Here is a 19,803-nt window from a genome sequence, read left to right as displayed (position 1 = left end):
TTATTTTCCAAAAAACTACGCACTGTCTTAACCCATCATCAAGTCATGCTGAGCTACACATGCTACCATTGAAACAGACATACTTCACACTTGGCATTAGACCCTTTTTGTTAGTCAGGACTGTAAAATCATTTTGATGCCACAAGTGATAACAGAAAATCAGAAGCAGCAATGTCAAAATTATAATTATCGTAGGGCATAGCCGACCAGCAGTGAATAGCTACTTGAGCATTGATTTTGCAAAACTTGAGTTTAAAATGTGTTTTGAAGATGGTCATTTTAACTACTGTGGAAATCTGGTAGTGCTAAGTGAAACAGAAAAAGCATTTCTATATAATCCCCAATCTATATTTGAATAGACTGCCTGGAACCTGAAACGAGATTCATCAAAACTGCCGAGAAAATGCCAACTCTCCAATTTGTTCTATTTATAACCTCAAACTCCGGATGCTTATTTCTCTCAACTGGAGGTCTTCCAATTATAAAAGACAAAGAATCTGACTTCATCCTGGAGCTTGCAGCACTCAGGTATAATTTTCACAGACAATCTATAGAGTCATTTAGAAAGCAGTTATCCTGCATCAAGAACATGTGGCAATTACAGTATTCGGGCTCTATTTACTGTTTTAATAAATAAAAGGATTATGTTCTTATTTTTGCTTTCACTTGAAGATTTGTCTAATATTAATATTGAGAAATCAATGTAAAATAATATTAACAAATGAGATAAACATTTTGAATGCAAATTTATATACACACCTCTCAACACTGAACTTGCAAAAGTTGCGGAATTATGGAGATCACAGGATCGATAAACATTTTAATGATATGTAAATGATGAAAACATGGAAACAAGATTTTTATTACATCTAGATTTTCTCATTATTGAAACTAAATGTTATGGGGAGAAATACATGCACTTACACACTTTGGCTGATAATAATGAGGATATTAATGGTTGCTTGTGGAATATTCTGTCACACTAAATACATGTGGGCATGTGAATCATCAAGATCCGCTGCTGGCAGCTCCATTGGGATTGTCAACCAATGGTGCCCAAGATTAGCTTGATGACAGACAAGTCCGGAGACACTGTAGGCCATGGTAGAATGTTATGGCCATTCAGGATGCTCACAGTAGCATGAGCAACATGCAGCGTTTTTTGCGGTTGGTATGACACCATGAATAAAAGCTGGTTAAGTTCAAAATACAAGTTTTTCCCACTCCACTCTAATGTGTGTCTCTATGCCATTTTATTGTAAGGAAGTGCTGGATTGCATTATGTGACTTTTTCACTAAACTGTGTGATATCCCACCAAGGCTGCAGATTCTATGATTATTTATGAACACCTCAAGCAATGCTGGATTACTGTGTAATTAACCTGAGAAAAATAGTTTTTTTCGCTCCACTGTTTACCATGGCCATAGTGATGACATTCCAAATACCCATGCAATACTTTTAGCAAATCACTGTACATAGTCATGTGACATATACCACTGAGGCCAGTGATTGACTGCAGCCTTCACATGGGGTATGCCAGAAATGACAGCCACAGCCAAGTTGAACAGAAGACCTGTAGCAATGTGCAATACAAATGTGTGTGTGTATATATATATATATATATATATATATATATACCGTATTTTCCGGCATATAAGATGACTTTTTAACCCCTGAAAATCGTCTCAAAAGTCAGGGGTCGTCTTATACGCCGGGTACGGCGTGTGCAGGGTGCGATCCTGGATGGTTCCCAGGGTCTGAAGGAGAGGAGACTCTCCTTCAGGCTCGGGGATCCATATTCATGTAAAAAATAAATAATAAAAATAAAAAATATGGATATACTCACCCTCTGACGGCCCCTGGCTCTCAGCGTTGCAAGCGGCAGCCTCTATTCCTAAGAATGCATTGAGCATAGTACCTGCAATGAAATAATCCAAGTAAGAAAAAACGAAAGTGCACTCACCGGTCTTGAAAACCATGGTCCTTTACTTAGAACATGTGCAGGTGACAACAGGGAGAGCGCGGGCAGAAAGGACGACGGCCGTTTCGCACTGCCGCGCTTCTATGGGTCCCGTCATCAGGACCCGTAGAAGCACGGCAGCACGAAACGGCCGTCGTCCTTTCTGTCAACGTTCTCCCTGTTGTCACCTGCACATGTTCTAATTAAAGGAACGTGGTTTTCAAGACCAGTGAGTGCACTTTCGTTTTTTCTTACTTGGATTAGTCCTACTGAATAGACTGTTAGCTGCTTTTTTCTTGCCATAATACAAATTCTAAGTAAAGGAAAATGAGTGGCCATCATTACTTTAAGAAATGAAGGTCAGTCAGTCCGAAAAATTGGGCAAACATTGAAAGTGTCCCCAAGTGCAGTGGCAAAAACCAAGCGCTACAAAGAAACTGGCTCACATGAAGACCTGTTGTGAATTCTGTTGTCAAGCTCCCTCCTGTGGTCATGAATGGTACTTCGGCTGGTTCTGTCCATGGGCTTCCTCTGGTGGTTGTGAGTGGGGCTGCGGCTTCTGAGTTTCCTTCCACAGGTGACGAGGTTAATTCGTTAGCTGGCTGCTCTATTTAACTCCACTTAGATCATTGCTCCATGCCACCTGTCAATGTTCCAGTATTGGTCTAGTTCGCTCCTGGATCGTTCTTGTGACCTGTCTTCCCAGGAGAAGCTAAGTTCCTGCTTGTTTTTCTTTTGTTTGCTATTTTTCTGTCCAGCTTGCTATTTTGATTTTTGTCTTGCTTGCTGGAAGCTCTGGGACGCAGAGGGAGCGCCTCCGCACCGTGAGTCGGTGCGGAGGGTCTTTTTGCGCCCTCTGCGTGGTCTTTTTGTAGTTTTTTGTGCTGACCGCAAAGTTACCTTTCCTATCCTCAGTCTGTTCAGTAAGTCGGGCCTCACTTTGCTAAATCTATTTCATCTCTGTGTTTGTAATTTTCATCTTTACTCAGTCATTATATGTGGGGGGCTGCCTTTTCCTTTGGGGAATTTCTCTGAGGCAAGGTAGGCTTTATTTTTCTATCTTTAGGGCTAGCTAGTTCCTTAGGCTGTGATGAGTTGCATAGGGAGCGTTAGGAGCAATCCACGGCTATTTCTAGTGTGTGTGATAGGATTAGGGATTGCGGTCAGCAGAGTTCCCACGTCTCAGAGCTCGTCCTGTATTATTAGTAACTATCAGGTCATTCCGTGTGCTCTTAACCACCAGGTCCATTATTGTCCTAACCACCAGGTCATAACAAGGACCGACCCAGGAAAGGAAGACTGTTATGAACTGGTGGTTTAGGAGCAACATGGGACGATCTCTGAAGGAGGTGGTACCTGTACTGACCGCAGTTCCTAAGCTCAACACAACACTAGAAGTAGCCGTGGGATGTTCCTGTCACTCCCTAGACACCTCGTCACAGCCTGAGAACTGACTACCCCTAAAGATAGAAACAGGAAAGCTATCTTGCCTCAGAGAAAATCCCCAAAGGACAGATAGCCCCCCACAAATAATGACTGTGAGTGAAGAGGGAAAAGACATACGTAGAATGAAACCAGGATGTAGCAAAGGAGGCCAGTCCAGTTAGATAGATAGGACAGGACGGAATACTGTGTGGTCAGTATTAAAAACTACAAAAATCCACACAGAGTTTACAAAAATCTCCACACCTGACTAAAGGTGTGGAGGGTAAATCTGCTTCCCAGAGCTTCCAGCTTAACTGAATAAATCCATACTGACAAGCTGGACAAAAACATAGAATGTACAGAACAATTAAGTCCACTACATGTGGACAGAAAAGAGCAAAGCAAGGACTTATCTTTGCTGAACTGGTCAGGATATCAGGGATATCCAAGCAGAAATGTGAATCCAACCAGGAACCATTGACAAGTGGCACAAGCTGAAGGAAAGATCCAGGCTAAATAGCCGAGCAGAAAAGACAATCAGTGGAAGCAGCTGCTGACTGCTAAATCCGAGGAGCAGCCATTCCACTTAAAACCACCGGAGGGAGCCCAAGAGCAGAACTCACAAAAGTGCCACTTACAACCACCGGAGGGAGCCCAAGAGCGGAATTCACAACAGAAGACCAAGAGTCACCTCTGCTTCTGAGGATAAGTTTATATGAGTCACCAGCCTCAGAAATCGCAGGTTAAAAGCAGCTCAGATTAGAGACCAGGTCAATGCCACACAGAGTTCTAGCAGCAGGCACATCTAACACATCTGTTAAGAGGAGCCTTTGTGCAGCAGGCTTTCATAGTAAAATAGCTGCTAGGAAACCACTGCTAAGGACAGGCAACAAGCAGAAGAGACTTGTTTGGGCTAAAGAACACAAGGAATGGACATTAGACCAGTGGAAATCTGTGCTTTGTTCTGATGAGTCCAAATTTAAGATCTTTGGTTCCAACCACCGTGTCTTTGCGCGACGCAGAAAAGGTGAACAGATGGACTCTACATGCTTGGTTCCCACCTTGAAACATGGAGGAGGAGGTGTGATGGTGTGGGGGTGCTTTGCTGGTGACACTGTTGTTGATTTATCCAAAATTGAAGGCATACTGAACCAGCATGGCTACCACAGCATCTTGCAGGGGCATGCTATTCCATCCGGTTTGGGGTGAGCTGGACCACAGAGTGAAGGCAAAGAGGCCAACAAGTGCTAAGCATCTCTGGGAACTCCTTCAAGATTGTTGGAAGACCATCCCGGTGACTACCTCTTAAAGCTCATCAAGAGAATGCCAAGAGTGTGCAAAGCAGTCATCAAAGCAAAAGGTGGCTACTTTGAAGAACCTAGACTATAAGACATAATTTCAGTTGTTTCACACTTTTTTGTTAAGTATATAATTCCACATGTGCTAATTCATAGTTTTGATGCCTTCAGTGTGAATGTACACTTTTCATAGTCATGAAAATACAGAAAAATCTTTAAATGAGAGGGTGTGTCCAAACTTTTGGTCTGTACTGTATATATATATATATATATATGTATTTAAGCGCTGCGGAATATGTTGGCGCTATATAAATAAAATAATAATAATTATTATTATTATTATGTTATCCTCCTTTGCTTTGAAAATTCTCATATCCATACTTATAGTGACATACTATATACCGGTTTACATATATATATATATATATATATATATATATATATAGTATGTCACTATAAGCATGGATGTGAGAATTTTCAAAGCAAAGGGGGATAACATAATAATAATAATAATTTTATTTATATAGCGCCAACATATTCCGCAGCGCTTTACAAATTATAGAGGGGATTTGTACAGACAATAGACATTACAGCATAACAGAAATCACAGTTCAAAATAGATACCAAGAGGAGTGAGGGCCCTGCTCGCAAGCTTACAAACTATGAGAAAAAGGGAGACACGAGAGGTGGATGGTAACAATTGCTTTAGTTATTCGGACCAGCCATAGTGTAAGGCTCAGGTGTTCATGAAAAGCTGAATGAACCAGTTAACTGCCTAAGTATGTAGCAGTACAGACAGAGAGGGCTATTAACTGCATAAAGTGTATGAGAACATGATATTAGGAACCTGATTATGGTTTTTTTTATTTTTTTTTTCTGATAGGCCACACAGGGATTGTTAGATTAATGTGTTGAGGTGGTAGGCCAATCTGAACAAATGAGTTTTTAGGGCACGCTTAAAACTGTGGGGATTGGGGATTAATCGTATTAACCTAGGTAGTGCATTCCAAAGAATTGGCGCAGCACGTGTAAAGTCTTGGAGACGGGAGTGGGAGGTTCTGATTATTGAGGATGCTAACCTGAGGTCATTAGCGGAGCGGAGGGCACGGGTAGGGTGGTAGACTGAGACCAGAGAGGAGATGTAGGGTGGTGCTGAGCAATAGAGTGCTTTGTGGATGAGGATAGTAGTTTTGTACTGGATTCTGGAGTGGATGGGTAACCAGTGTAATGACTGACACAAGGTAGAGGCATTGGTGTAACGGTTGGTGAGGAATATGACCCTGGCTGCAGCATTCAGCACATATTGGAGCGGGGAGAGTTTGGTAAGAGGGAGGCCGATTAGTAGAGAGTTACAATAGTCCAGACGAGAATGAATAAGTGAAACAGTAAGAGTTTTTGCAGAGTCGAAAGTAAGAAAAGGGCGAATTCTAGAAATGTTTTTGAGGTGCAGATAAGAAGAGCGAGCCAGTGATCGGATGTGGGGGGTGAATGAAAGCTCGGAATCAAGGATGACCCCAAGGCAGCGGGCATGTTGCTTTGGAGTAATGGTGGAACCGCACACGGAGATGGCAATGTCAGGCAAAGGTAGGTTAGTAGAGGGAGAAAACACGAGGAGTTCAGTTTTTGACAGGTTCAGTTTCAGATAGAGGGAGGACATGATGTTAGAGACAGCGGTAAGACAATCACTGGTGTTTTCTAAATAGGTCATATAACAACTAATGCACAAAATTACAAATACAATTTACTGGCTAGCTAGTCTTAAACAGGCCAAAATTCAGGCTTTACTTAACAAACACGTCAAACCATTTACACATTAGCTGATGTATGAGACATTTTATTTTGATGTTGTGTTCTCAAGGGAATACTTTTTATGTAAATCAATATACAGTTGATACTAAGTCCAAAATCTTATCTATCATTGACATGGAATATGCATCATACGCAGAGACAACACTGACCTTTTTAAAACCTAAATGAAGCAGCAGAGAAGTGAATCAATACCTCAGTACTTTGTTATAGACACCTTGCTGTAGATCAAACTTTACCTTTTGGCTCACTGTGAGAGTACATAAACCAGACACTTGCCTCGTAGAGACAGACTGAAACTTTCCTTCCTTCATCATTTTGTTCTTTCTTTCATTTAACAAAAATAATATTTGCTAATAGAAATTACTGCTCACTATTGTAGCTGTAGCTTTGATATAGCTTAAAAAAAAACTTCACAAGGAAATATTCACACACAGCAGATTTGTGTCAGATTTTTTAATTACTGAAATCAGTTCCATGCGTCTTAATAGGGTTTTATTCTGCAGCAAATGCATCAATTTCATACATTTTAGCAACAATTCTAGCACATACTTGTATTAAAAGGGTTCACATGAAAGCAAATAATTAGACAAATAAGTAATAATGAGAAAAGCACAATTCTCTATTAAGTCTAATTATCATGGATGCTAATAAAGAAGAAACTCCAGTTTAGATATATAGATTTGAAAAAATGACAATGTATATCAATAAATTTTAATTTTTATAAAAAGTATTGCTGCAATCTCTCTATTTCTAAGGTAGTAGAAGACCATTAGTTATGATAAGTGTGAGTTTTCACATTACACTGTAACCTACATTTGGCAATGCAAACACTGATCCAAATTTAAAACATTTATTTAAAACATTTATTGTGTTACTGCAGTGTCTGATGTCACTAGACGGTGGTGCAGCTGCCGTGACCAGTACCGCCATGAGAGCCAGCATCAGGCCAGGAGTGGTGCTAATGGTACAAAAAAAATATATAGCTCTGGCAAAAATTAAGAGACCACTGCAAAAGGTTCAGTTTGTCTAATTTGTCTCTTTATAGGTATATTTTTGAGTAAAATGTAAATTGTTCTTTTTATTCTATAAACTTCTGACAACATGTCTTCAAATAATGCAAAAAAAGCAAGTTCCTAATCATTTAAAAACAACAATACTAATGTTTTAATTCAAGAAGAGTTCAGAAATCAATATTTTGTGGAATAACCATGATTTTTAAACACAGCTTTCATGTGTCTTGGCATGCTTTTCACCAGTCTTTCACACTGCTTCTGTGTTGTGAATTCTGTGGCAGAGCTCCCTCCTGTGGTCACAAGTGGTACTTCGGCTGATTCTCTCTGGGAGCTTCCGTTTGTGGAGGAAAGTGGTACTGCGGCTTCTGAGTTTCCTCCCTCAGGTGATCTGGTGAGGTCGTTTGGTGCTTCTCTACTTAACTCCACCTAATGCTTTGATCCATGCTTCCTGTCAATGTTCCAGTGTTGGACTTGTTTTTCCCTGGATCATTCCTGTGGCCTGCTGCTCTGCATAGCTAAGTTCTTCTTTGCTATTTGTTTGCTATTTTTTCTGTCCAGCTTGTCTAATTGTTTTGCTGGAAGCTCTGGGACGCAAAGGGTGTACCTCCGTGCCATTAGTTCGGTACAGAGGGTCTTTTTGCCCCCTTTGCGTGGTTTTCTTTAGGGTTTTGTGTAGACCGCAAAGTTATCTTTCCTATCCTCGCTCTGTTAAGAAAGTCGGGCCTTACTTTGCTGAATCTATTTCATCCCTACGTTTGTCTTTTCATCTTAACTCACAGTCATTATATGTGGGGGGCTGCCTTTTCCTTTGGGGTATTTCTCTGAGGCAAGGTAGGCTTATTTTCTATCTTCAGGCTAGTTAGTTTCTCAGGCTGTGCCGAGTTGCATAGGCAGAGTTAGGCGCAATCCACGGCTGCCTCTAGTGTTGTTTGGAGAGGATTAGGGATTGCGGTCTGCAGAGTTCCCACGTCTCAGAGCTCGTTCTATTATTTTGGGTTATTGTCAGATCACTGTATGTGGTCTGACCACTATGTCCATTGTGATCCTGAATTGCCTATCACAACAGTACAGGAAGCCAAAAGTGCTAATGATTCTCAATAGAGGGAAAAAAGAAGTTCTGAGACCATTTTTTTTTCTTTGCACTGTGTTTTGCCTTTTTTTCCCCTAGACATTTGGGTGGTTCAGGACACAGGTGTAGCAATGGACATTAAAGGTCTGTCTTCATGTGTGGATCAGCTCACGGCAAGAGTTCAAAATATTCAAGATTTTGTGGTTCAGAATTCTTTGTTAGAACCGAGAATTCCTATTCCAGATTTGTTTTTTGGAGATAGAACTAAATTTCTGAGTTTCAAAAATAATTGTAAACTATTTCTGGCTTTGAAACCTCGCTCCTCTGGTGACCCAGTTCAACAGGTTAGGATCGTCATTTCTTTTTTGCGTGGCGACCCTCAGGACTGGGCATTTTCTCTTGCGTCAGGAGATCCTGCATTAAGTAATATCGATGCGTTTTTCCTGGCGCTTGGATTGCTGTACGATGAGCTTAATTCAGTGAATCAGGCAGAAAAAAATTTGCTGGCTCTTTGTCAGGCTCAGGATGAGATAGAGGTATATTGCCAGAAATTTAGAAAGTGGTCCGTGCTCACTCAATGGAATGAATCTGCGCTGGCAGCTATATTCAGAAAGGGTCTCTCTGAAGCCCTTAAGGATGTCATGGTGGGATTTCCTATGCCTGCTGGTCTGAATGAGTCTATGTCTTTGGCCATTCAGATCGGTCGACGCTTGCGTGAGCGTAAATCTGTGCACCATTTGGCGGTATTACCTGAGATTAAACCTGAGCCTATGCAGTGCGATAGGACTATGACCAGAGTTGAACGGCAAGAACACAGATATCTGAATGGGCTGTGTTTCTACTGTGGGGATTCCACTCATGCTATCTCTGATTGTCCTAAGCGCACTAAGCGGTTCGCTAGGTCTGCCACCATTGGTACTGTACAGTCAAAATTTCTTCTGTCCGTTACCTTGATCTGCTCTTTGTCATCGTATTCTGTCATGGCGTTTGTAAATTCAGGCGCTGCCCTGAATTTGATGGACTTGTAATATGCTAAGCGTTGTGGGTTTTTCTTGGAGCCCTTGCAGTGTCCTATTCCATTGAGAGGAATTGATGCTACGCCTTTGGCCAAGAATAAGCCTCAATACTGGACCCAGCTGACCATGTGCATGGCTCCTGCACATCAGGAGGTTATTCGCTTTCTGGTGTTGCATAATCTGCATGATGTGGTCGTGTTGGGGTTGCCATGGCTACAAGCCCATAATCCAGTATTGGATTGGAAATCCATGTCGGTGTCCAGCTGGGGTTGTAAGGGGGTACATGGTGATGTTCCATTTCTGTCAATTTTGTCATCCACCCCTTCTGAGGTTCCAGAGTTCTTGTCTGATTACCGGGATGTATTTGATGAGCCCAAGTCCGATGCCCTACCTCCGCATAGGGATTGTGATTGTGCTATCAATTTGATTCCTGGTAGTAAATTCCCAAAAGGTCGACTGTTTAATTTATCCGTGCCTGAGCACACCGCTATGCGCAGTTATGTGAAGGAATCCCTGGAGAAGGGGCATATTCGCCCGTCATCGTCGCCATTAGGAGCAGGGTTCTTTTTTGTAGCCAAGAATTATGGTTCGCTGAGACCTTGTATAGATTACTGCCTTCTTAATAAGATCACTGTTAAATTTCAGTACCCCTTGCCATTGTTATCTGATTTGTTTGCTCGGATTAAGGGGGCTAGTTGGTTCACCAAGATAGATCTTCGTGGTGCGTATAATCTGGTGCGAATCAGGCGAGGCGATGAATGGAAAACTGCATGTAATACGCCCGAGGGTCATTTTGAATATCTAGTGATGCCATTCGGACTTGCCAATGCTCCATCAGTGTTTCAGTCCTTTATGCATGACATCTTCCGAGAGTACCTGGATAAATTCCTGATTGTGTACTTGGATGACATTTTGATCTTCTCGGATGATTGGGAGTCTCATGTGAAGCAGGTCAGAACGGTTTTTCAGGTCCTGCGTGCTAATTCTTTGTTTGTGAAGGGATCAAAGTGTCTCTTTGGTGTGCAGAAGGTTTCATTTTTGGGGTTCATCTTTTCCCCTTCTACTATCGAGATGGATCCTGTTAAGGTCCAAGCCATCCATGATTGGACTCAGCCGACATCTCTGAAAAGTCTGCAAAAGTTCCTGGGCTTTGCTAATTTTTATCGTCGCTTCATCTGCAATTTTTCTAGTATTGCCAAACCATTGACCGATTTGACCAAGAAGGGTGCTGATTGGGTCAATTGGTCTTCTGCTGCTGTGGAAGCTTTTCAAGAGTTGAAGCGTCGTTTTTCTTCTGCCCCTGTGTTGTGTCAACCAGATGTTTCTCTTCCGTTCCAGGTCGAGGTTGATGCTTCTGAGATTGGAGCAGGGGCTGTTTTGTCGCAGAGAGGTTCTGATTGCTCAGTGATGAAACCATGCGCTTTTTTTTCCAGGAAGTTTTCGCCTGCTGAGCGAAATTATGATGTGGGCAACCGAGAGTTGCTGGCCATGAAATGGGCATTCGAGGAGTGGCGTCATTGGCTTGAAGGAGCTAAGCATCGCGTGGTGGTATAGACTGATCATAAGAACTTGACTTATCTCGAGTCTGCTAAACGTTTGAATCCTAGACAGGCTCGTTGGTCGCTGTTTTTGGCCCGTTTTGACTTTGTGATTTCGTACCTTCCGGGCTCTAAAAATGTGAAGGCAGACGCTCTGTCTAGGAGTTTTGTGCCCGACTCTCCGGGTTTATCTGAGCCGGCGGGTATCCTCAAGGAAGGAGTAATTGTGTCTGTCATCTCCCCTGATTTGCGGTGGGTGCTGCAAAAATTTCAGGCTAATAAACCTGATCGTTGTCCAGCGGAGAAACTGTTTGTCCCTGATAGGTGGACGAATAAAGTTATCTCTGAGGTTCATTGTTCGGTGTTGGCTGGTCATCCTGGAATCTTTGGTACCAGAGAGTTAGTGGCTAGATCCTTTTGGTGGCCATCTCTGTCGCGGGATGTGCGTACTTTTGTGCAGTCCTGTGGGATTTGTGCTCGGGCTAAGCCCTGCTGTTCTCGTGCCAGTGGGTTGCTTTTGCCCTTGCCGGTCCCGAAGAGGCCTTGGACACATATCTCTATGGATTTTATTTCAGATCTTCCCGTTTCTCAAAAGATGTCAGTCATTTGGGTGGTCTGTGATCACTTTTCTAAGATGGTCCATCTGGTACCCTTGTCTAAATTGCCTTCCTCCTCTGATTTGGTGCCATTGTTCTTCCAGCATGTGGTTCGTTTGCATGGCATTCCAGAGAATATCGTTTCTGACAGAAGTTCCCAGTTTGTTTCGAGGTTTTGGCGAGCCTTTTGTGGTAGGATGGGCATTGACTTGTTTTTTTCCTCGGCTTTCCATCCTCAGACTAATGGCCAGACCGAACGAACCAATCAGACCTTGGAAACCTATCTGAGATGCTTTGTCTCTGCCGATCAGGATGACTGGGTGTCCTTTTTGCCTTTGGCTGAGTTCGCCCTTAATAATCGGGCCAGCTCGGCTACCTTGGTTTTGCCATTTTTCTGCAATTCTGGGTTCCATCCTCGTTTCTCTTCAGGACAGGTTGAGTCTTCGGACTGTCCTGGTGTGGATACTGTGGTGGACAGGTTGCAGCAGATTTGGACTCATGTAGTGGACAATTTGACCTTGTCCCAGGAGAAGGCTCAACGTTTCGCTAATCGCAGATGCCGTGTGGGTCCCCGACTTCGTGTTGGGGATCTGGGTTGGTTATCTTCTCGTCATATTCCTATGAAGGTTTCCTCTCCTAAGTTTAAACCTCGTTTCATTGGTCCGTATAGGATTTCTGAGGTTCTTAATCCTGTGTCTTTTCGTCTGACCCTCCCAGATTCTTTTTCCATACATAACGTATTCCATAGGTCATTGTTGCAGAGATACGTGGCACCTATGGTTCCGTCTGTTGACCCTCCTGCCCCGGTTTTGGTGGAGGGGGAATTGGAGTATATTGTGGAGAAGATTTTGGATTCTCGTGTTTCAAGACGGAAACTCCAGTATCTGGTTAAATGGAAGGGTTATGCTCAGGAAGATAATTCCTGGGTTTTTGCCTCTGATGTCCATGCTCCCGATCTTGTTCGTGCCTTTCATGTGGCTCATCCTGGTCGGCCTGGGGGCTCTGGTGAGGGTTCGGTGACCCCTCCTCAAGGGGGGGTACTGTTGTGAATTCTGTGGCAGAGCTCCCTCCTGTGGTCACAAGTGGTACTTCGGCTGATTCTCTCTGGGAGCTTCCGTTTGTGGAGGAAAGTGGTACTGCGGCTTCTGAGTTTCCTCCCTCAGGTGACCTCTTGAGGTCGTTAGGTGCTTCTCTACTTAACTCCACCTAATGCTTTGATCCATGCTTCCTGTCAATGTTCCAGTGTTGGACTTGTTTTTCCCTGGATCATTCCTGTGGCCTGCTGCTCTGCATAGCTAAGTTCTTCTTTGCTATTTGTTTGCTATTTTTTCTGTCCAGCTTGTCTAATTGTTTTGCTGGAAGCTCTGGGACGCAAAGGGTGTACCTCCGTGCCGTTAGTTCGGTGCGGAGGGTCTTTTTGCCCCCTTTGCGTGGTTTTCTTTAGGGTTTTGTGTAGACCGCAAAGTTATCTTTCCTATCCTCGCTCTGTTAAGAAAGTCGGGCCTCACTTTGCTGAATCTATTTCATCCCTACGTTTGTCTTTTCATCTTAACTCACAGTCATTATATGTGGGGGGCTGCCTTTTCCTTTGGGGTATTTCTCTGAGGCAAGGTAGGCTTATTTTCTATCTTCAGGCTAGTTAGTTTCTCAGGCTGTGCCGAGTTGCATAGGCAGAGTTAGGCGCAATCCACGGCTGCCTCTAGTGTTGTTTGGAGAGGATTAGGGATTGCGGTCTGCAGAGTTCCCACGTCTCAGAGCTCGCTCTATTATTTTGGGTTATTGTCAGATCACTGTATGTGCTCTGACCACTATGTCCATTGTGATCCTGAATTGCCTATCACAACACTTCTGGCACAAAAAAATTAAGCAGTTCCTTTGTTTGATGGCTTGTGACTATCCATCATCCTCTTGATTACATTCCAGAGGTTTTCAATAGGGTTCAGGTCTGTAGATTGTGCTGCCCATGACTGGGTTTTGATGTGTGTTAAAAATCGTTATTGTGCAAAAAGATCTAATCAAGACTTAACCAGGTGCGTTATTCTTAAAAGAAAAATGTCATGATTTTCTGAAGAAAGTATAGTGGTTTATTGACTAGTCCACAGAAAAACCAAATTGCAGAAAACATAAAAATAGATTGTCCATGTGTAGATATCAGCGCTTTTCTTGTTACTCATCTTTCCAAGGTCCTGAATGGTAGAAGTCATCTGTCTGTGTGAAGTCTGAAGTCATCATAGCATGGAGTAGCTAACAGCTGTTGTTCCTCGTGTCTTGTCCCATGTCCATGGAGAATGATGGTGAAGGAAGGGAGGTGACCGTCCCACGTGACAAAAGCCCCCCACCCTCCTTAGAGACGTTATTTATATGATTTCTACAGATCACGTGTTCCCTGTATATGGAGTTAACTTATACTCTGAGCTACATACACAGAAATAGCTTTAGATAGTGTCAGCAAGAAACCATGTGCTCGGTACAGAATAAAAATAAGAATAATTAATATTTAACAATTCCCCCTTTTGAGGGTGACAGACATTGATTGGAACCCTCAAATTAAAATATTAATAAAATCTTCTTTCTTCTTTGGCAAAATGATGTAATAAATAATATCAATAATAATAATGTTATATGTTCTCAATAATATAATGATATGTAAATTCATGTTATGGTAAGCCGTGACTAATATTCATATAAAATTATATAATTATACTTCCCTATATCTACTTGAAGCATCTCAGGTCTGATGTCATCTGATAGATAAGAAGAACCCGGCACTCAACTTTGAATCAAACTTGTGATATTTATTCTGTAGTACGTACTACAGAATAAATATCACAAGTTTGATTCAAAGTTGAGTGCCGGGTTCTTCTTATCTATATGCACACGGTTTGGGAACCTACCCGAGCACCTGAGTAGCAGTGCCCACGTCTTTTCATTCACCATGATGTCATCTGATGTCATCTGGTCTTCATCTTGGTTCTTCTTCTTTAATATAAGTCTTTTGAAATAGATGATAGCATGTAGATATGTAGAGACCGTGTGTCATGTGTCAAAGTCCATAAATTCAAATGTTGATAAGAAAACAAAGTTCATAGATGAAATGTAGCTTTAATATCTGTGCAGTGTCACCTTTAGAGACCTGGACTTACGTTGGCTCGCCTTGGAAATCAATTGGAATCCTCAAATCATCCACGCTGGTGTTGGAACAGATGTGACGTCTTTGGTCAGCACAGCAAGGGTTACATTGACTCTTCCTTGCCAAATATAGCACCATAACCAGTCCTTAGTGCACAGGACACATGTCAGGGTTGTAGCGTCCTGACAATTACCTGATTGTTCACCAGCTTTCATGGAAGTCTTATAGGTGATAGGAAACCACTGGATCGTGATAAGAACGTAATAACACAGTTCATCTTTGATACTGTACTGATAGTCAGTGATGGATGCTGTAGTTGTGAATGGTGACATGAATTGTATTTGACACAGTCTATTATTACTCAGAAATCAGAGCATTGTTACCTTGTGGAACTTCTGGATAACGGCTTTTCTTCTTGCAACTTTTAAGAATCAATTGAATTTAGAAAAATGTAAAGTCTTTATTAACGTCTTTAGTATCTTGATTGAAGTCTTCATTCCCTATTCTATACCAAATCTGGTAATTTCCCTAACTTATAATATCACAGCGTACCATAGCAATCAATAATATCCACATAATTATTAAATTATATTAAAATGGAATTTATATTTGGAAAATAAAATAATAATAATAAATGATATATTATTTACCATATTCTTCATGTGATTGGACATTTTTATGTCATAGGTGTAATTTCTTTTTGAACCCATAGATGTCAGTATGTCTTTTATGTAACAAGTGCTGATATTTAGTATTAAAACTTTATTAATTTATGTTCAGTAGACCAATAATATGTAAGTATGTATAGCCATGAACCAAAATAAGAATATATATATGAATGAATGAGTGAAAGAATTGTTGTATTTAACTCAGAATTGAAATTTTCTTATATAATGAAACCATATGATCACTATATTTGATAAAGAAATATGCTTGTAGACATTACTCTATTAAATATTGATTTTTCCTTGATGAAAAATAAGAATGAAAAATAAAAATTGAAAGAAAAGTGGAAAAAAATGAAAAATAAAAATGAGAATAAAAAATAAAAATAAAAATAAGGCCTTTATATGTAGATGACAAATGCTGAGATTATGTCTCAGTAACACATTCCCTTAATATTTTCCCCATGTAGATGTTGTCATAACCTTGGATTACCAAAATATTGAAATTATGCAACTTTGCATATAATACCCTTAATTGAGGAAAAAAAATGACATTTATAATATTTATTGTTATTATACCCAATAATACCTTATTAATATTTCTTTATTAAAATGTGTGAAGAAGAGGTATTGATGAAATGTGATGATGTGATCAAGATCAAAAACACATTTCCCCCTTAATATCAAAAAATATTATTTTATGAAAAAATTAATTTGTAAAAACCCAAGTGAAAAATCATTATTTTTATAACTGTCATATCAACTTGTGGCATATATTTGTTTGAAGATGTGTACTCATCTATGTAACCATAAAAAAACACTGAATATGAAAAAAATTATAATTTGGAAAATGTTATTGTACTTATTCACTAATAATCACTAAAGAAATATATGTTGAATAATAATATTTAAATATATCTTAATATTCTAATAATTTAACTGAATCTTATTATTTATTAAACACAAAGTTGTTTTTTTTTTTTTCTTTTCTTTCAAACATACCATAAATCATGAGGCCTCAGTCAAACTGTGCATACACATTCCACATTCCACATACCACGCTCTGGTCACTCTTACATTACACACTTAGCATTAGGTTCACTCTTAGCAGCTGCCCATATTCTCTGTTACCTGTCACTCAAACTGTGACACACATAGACGTTCACAATACATTTCACATACAAAGAATAAAAAACATGTATATTAACCCAAAATATTGTATCCTAATTATCAATCAATGCGCATTGTAATCTATTAAATTTAGTATTCTAATATTCCTTTGAATATTCCCCAAATATTATCTAACACTATGTTTTAACCTATAGAAAGGACTGGACTCATTTACAAGAAACCCGAGTTGAATGTTCCAACGCTATTTCGGTACAGGAATCCATTTGCATGTATAGGCTGAGGGAAATTCCTAAAGTTAAAAAACAAGGCTATATGATATTCCTTAACTCACAGCTGTCACGTCATGCACCATGCAGTGGAAAAAACATAATGTTACAGAAAAACATGTAGTACACACATTTTTTTAGGTTGTTAGATATATTATTTATTTTTAAGTGTTAAATATATATATATCATGCAGTTAATATAGCTTCCTGTGTGAATAAGACATAAATTCATGAAACAGGTATTTTTTGTTCAATCCTCGCTTTGAAAGTAAAATTCTAAGGGAAAATGAAAGATAAAGGTTAATTTCATATTTATTTCAAAACAAAATAATTTAGATATCTTATACATATGTATATATTTAATAAATGTATTTAATTGTAATTCTAAATATTATTACTGGAGTAAATTTTAATTATTTCACTATACATATAAAAATACAGTTAATATAATCTCTACTTATACAAATATGCTACAGTATTTACTGTATACTATATTAATATATATAACTGCAGAATTATATTGAGATAGAATAATTACATTAATAAATAATACATTGTATAACTCATCATAATATATAATTACATTTTTAGCCAATTCCTATCCCAAAATGTAACTTTAACCCTATGGACTCTTTGAAGAGCTGTGATAATGGAGTGTTCAGCTGAGCACCCCCTGAGATACTCACCTGCTTCCATCTGTCAATTTCCGACATCTCAGAGAGATCTGAGCCTTCAGCATTTAACCCTTTCAGAGGAATTTCTTTGATAGACTCCTGAATCTTTTCATAGGGTTTGTAACAAATATGTAATTTTCTTCGTACTTCATAGATTTGATTTTGCATAATTTTAGCAAGATTTTTCTAGATTTAGTTTGGAGTTTTTGGGACTCTGAGTCATCTTCTATTTTTAGTGGCCCTTGTACATCTGTCCCTCGTAGATCATCTTTGTCAATTGTCATGACTCCTACACTTCCTCCATCTTGTTTTTCATCTTGTGTCACAAAGTCAATGTCACTTTTGGTGGTCATCGTCATTACAGATACGTGTGTCACATCTTCATCACTCTTCCCATTACAGTCAATCTTGGGAACATCATTAGTTTCCTTAGAAATTCTTTCTACACTGTCTTTTTTGGACTTCTCTGTCACAAACTCGTTAAATACATAAACCATATGTAAAATATTTTTCAGTTGCTCTTTTTCTTTTTTCTTAAACATTAGCTTAGAATCTAATTTCAAATTCGAATTCGCTATTCTGCATTCTGCAAATAAATTAGACCAAAATATTTCTAAGCTAGATTCGTACAAACTTACAAATTCTATCTGACTTGATTTAGCATATGAATTAATCAAATCCATTTGTCTTACCTTGAAATCTCAGCTTGTAATCCCTTTGCTTTTACAACGCTGGGCTCCGGACTTCAGCACGGCTATTTTTAGCACATCTGTCTTCAGCACTACCAGTGCTTGCTGTCAATCCGTCTGACACCTGTTAAAGTCTTCGTAATTTGTAGGTTCTTGTATGAGTTCTTTGTGACTTGAAATTTTGAAGTGGAATTCCTGAATACTTGCACAATCTAGCGGAACTCTTCTGTCTTCCCCCGTGTGCAAGAAGAAGGAAATTCACGCAAAAATAGCACAAAAAATCAAAACTGGCTGGCTAGGCCAATGTTAAAAATCGTTATTGTGCAAAAATATCTAATCAAGACTTAACCAGGTGCGTTATTCTTAAAAGAAAAATGTCATGATTTTCTGAAGAAAGTATAGTGGTTTATTGACTAGTCCACAGAAAAACCAAATTGCAGAAAACATAAAAATAGATTGTCCATGTGTAGATATCAGCGCTTTTCTTGTTACTCATCTTTCCAAGGTCCTGAATGGTAGGAGTCATCTGTCTGTGTGAAGTCTGAAGTCATCATAGCATGGAGTAGCTAACAGCTGTTGTTCCTCGTGTCTTGTCCCATGTCCATGGAGAATGATGGTGAAGGAAGGGAGGTGACCGTCCCACGTGACAAAAGCCCCCCACCCTCCTTAGAGACGTTATTTATATGATTTCTACAGATCACGTGTTCCCTGTATATGGAGTTAACTTATACTCTGAGCTACATACACAGAAATAGTTTTAGATAGTGTCAGCAAGAAACCATGTGCTCGGTACAGAATAAAAATAAGAATAATTAATATTTAACAATGTGGTGGTCTCTTAATTTTTGCCAGAGCTGTACATCTATTATGACCGACTAAATTTTCTGGCTCCTGTTATGGATCTACATCCTTAAGTGCATGCCTGACCCCACATTTTACACATTTTTAGTTACTTTTTTTTGTCTTTGTGCTAAAAAACAGAACAAATCCAATCGTACTGAACAGGAAACTGCTTCCGACTCCGAGGTCAAAGTCAACCCTGTTAGTGAAGCTGAAGACGTGGCTGGACCATCTTCAGCAGCAACATCAACAAACCAACCACCACCACCAGCAGGGCCTTCTGCAGGACAGGAGGCCAATCAAGAAGATGAGGACTGAGGCCACAGTAGTAGTCCAACAGTACCCCTGGATACTTCACCTCAGGCTGCAGCTATCCCACGCCGTTGTCGGTGCAGGAGTGAGCATTCCACCACCGGTTCCAGGTGCCAAGTGGACACTGGGGTTTTGGATTATCTTTCACGCACTGTGAATGATGATGGTGAGGAGGCATATTCACAGAGTCTTGCACTCTATCTGCGCCCAATTCCCCGTGAGGTGAGGTGAGCACACTGCAGCGCCAAAACATGCTAACATGAAACACAAAAATTGAACTGCATTACTGCACTAGAAATATGAAAAAATTAGAGCGTTTAGCGCATAAATTGGCCAATTCATGTGTACCTGGTAGCCATATTAGGGCATCT

At 40.1% G+C, this 19,803-nt stretch overlaps 1 long non-coding RNA gene across 2 annotated transcripts in view; it reads left to right on the top strand.

The window, feature by feature from the left end:
* Positions 1-19,492, top strand: part of LOC138641426 (uncharacterized) — a 201,782-nt gene extending 182,290 nt beyond the window's left edge. The window contains exons 3-4 of one of the 2 annotated variants that reach the window (XR_011313830.1): positions 360-528; positions 19,262-19,492. This is a non-coding gene — a long non-coding RNA (uncharacterized lncRNA). Of the gene's footprint in view, positions 1-359; positions 617-19,261 lie in introns of those variants that run through there. The other variant, XR_011313829.1, reaches the window with a different exon arrangement.
* The last annotated feature ends 311 nt before the right edge of the window (positions 19,493-19,803 follow it).

The sequence above is a fragment of the Ranitomeya imitator genome, chromosome 6, assembly GCF_032444005.1.
Source record: "Ranitomeya imitator isolate aRanImi1 chromosome 6, aRanImi1.pri, whole genome shotgun sequence".
Classification (NCBI taxonomy): Eukaryota; Metazoa; Chordata; class Amphibia; order Anura; family Dendrobatidae; genus Ranitomeya; species Ranitomeya imitator.
The sequence above is the reverse complement of the archived record's forward strand: the minus strand, read 5'-3'. Positions and strand labels throughout refer to the sequence as shown.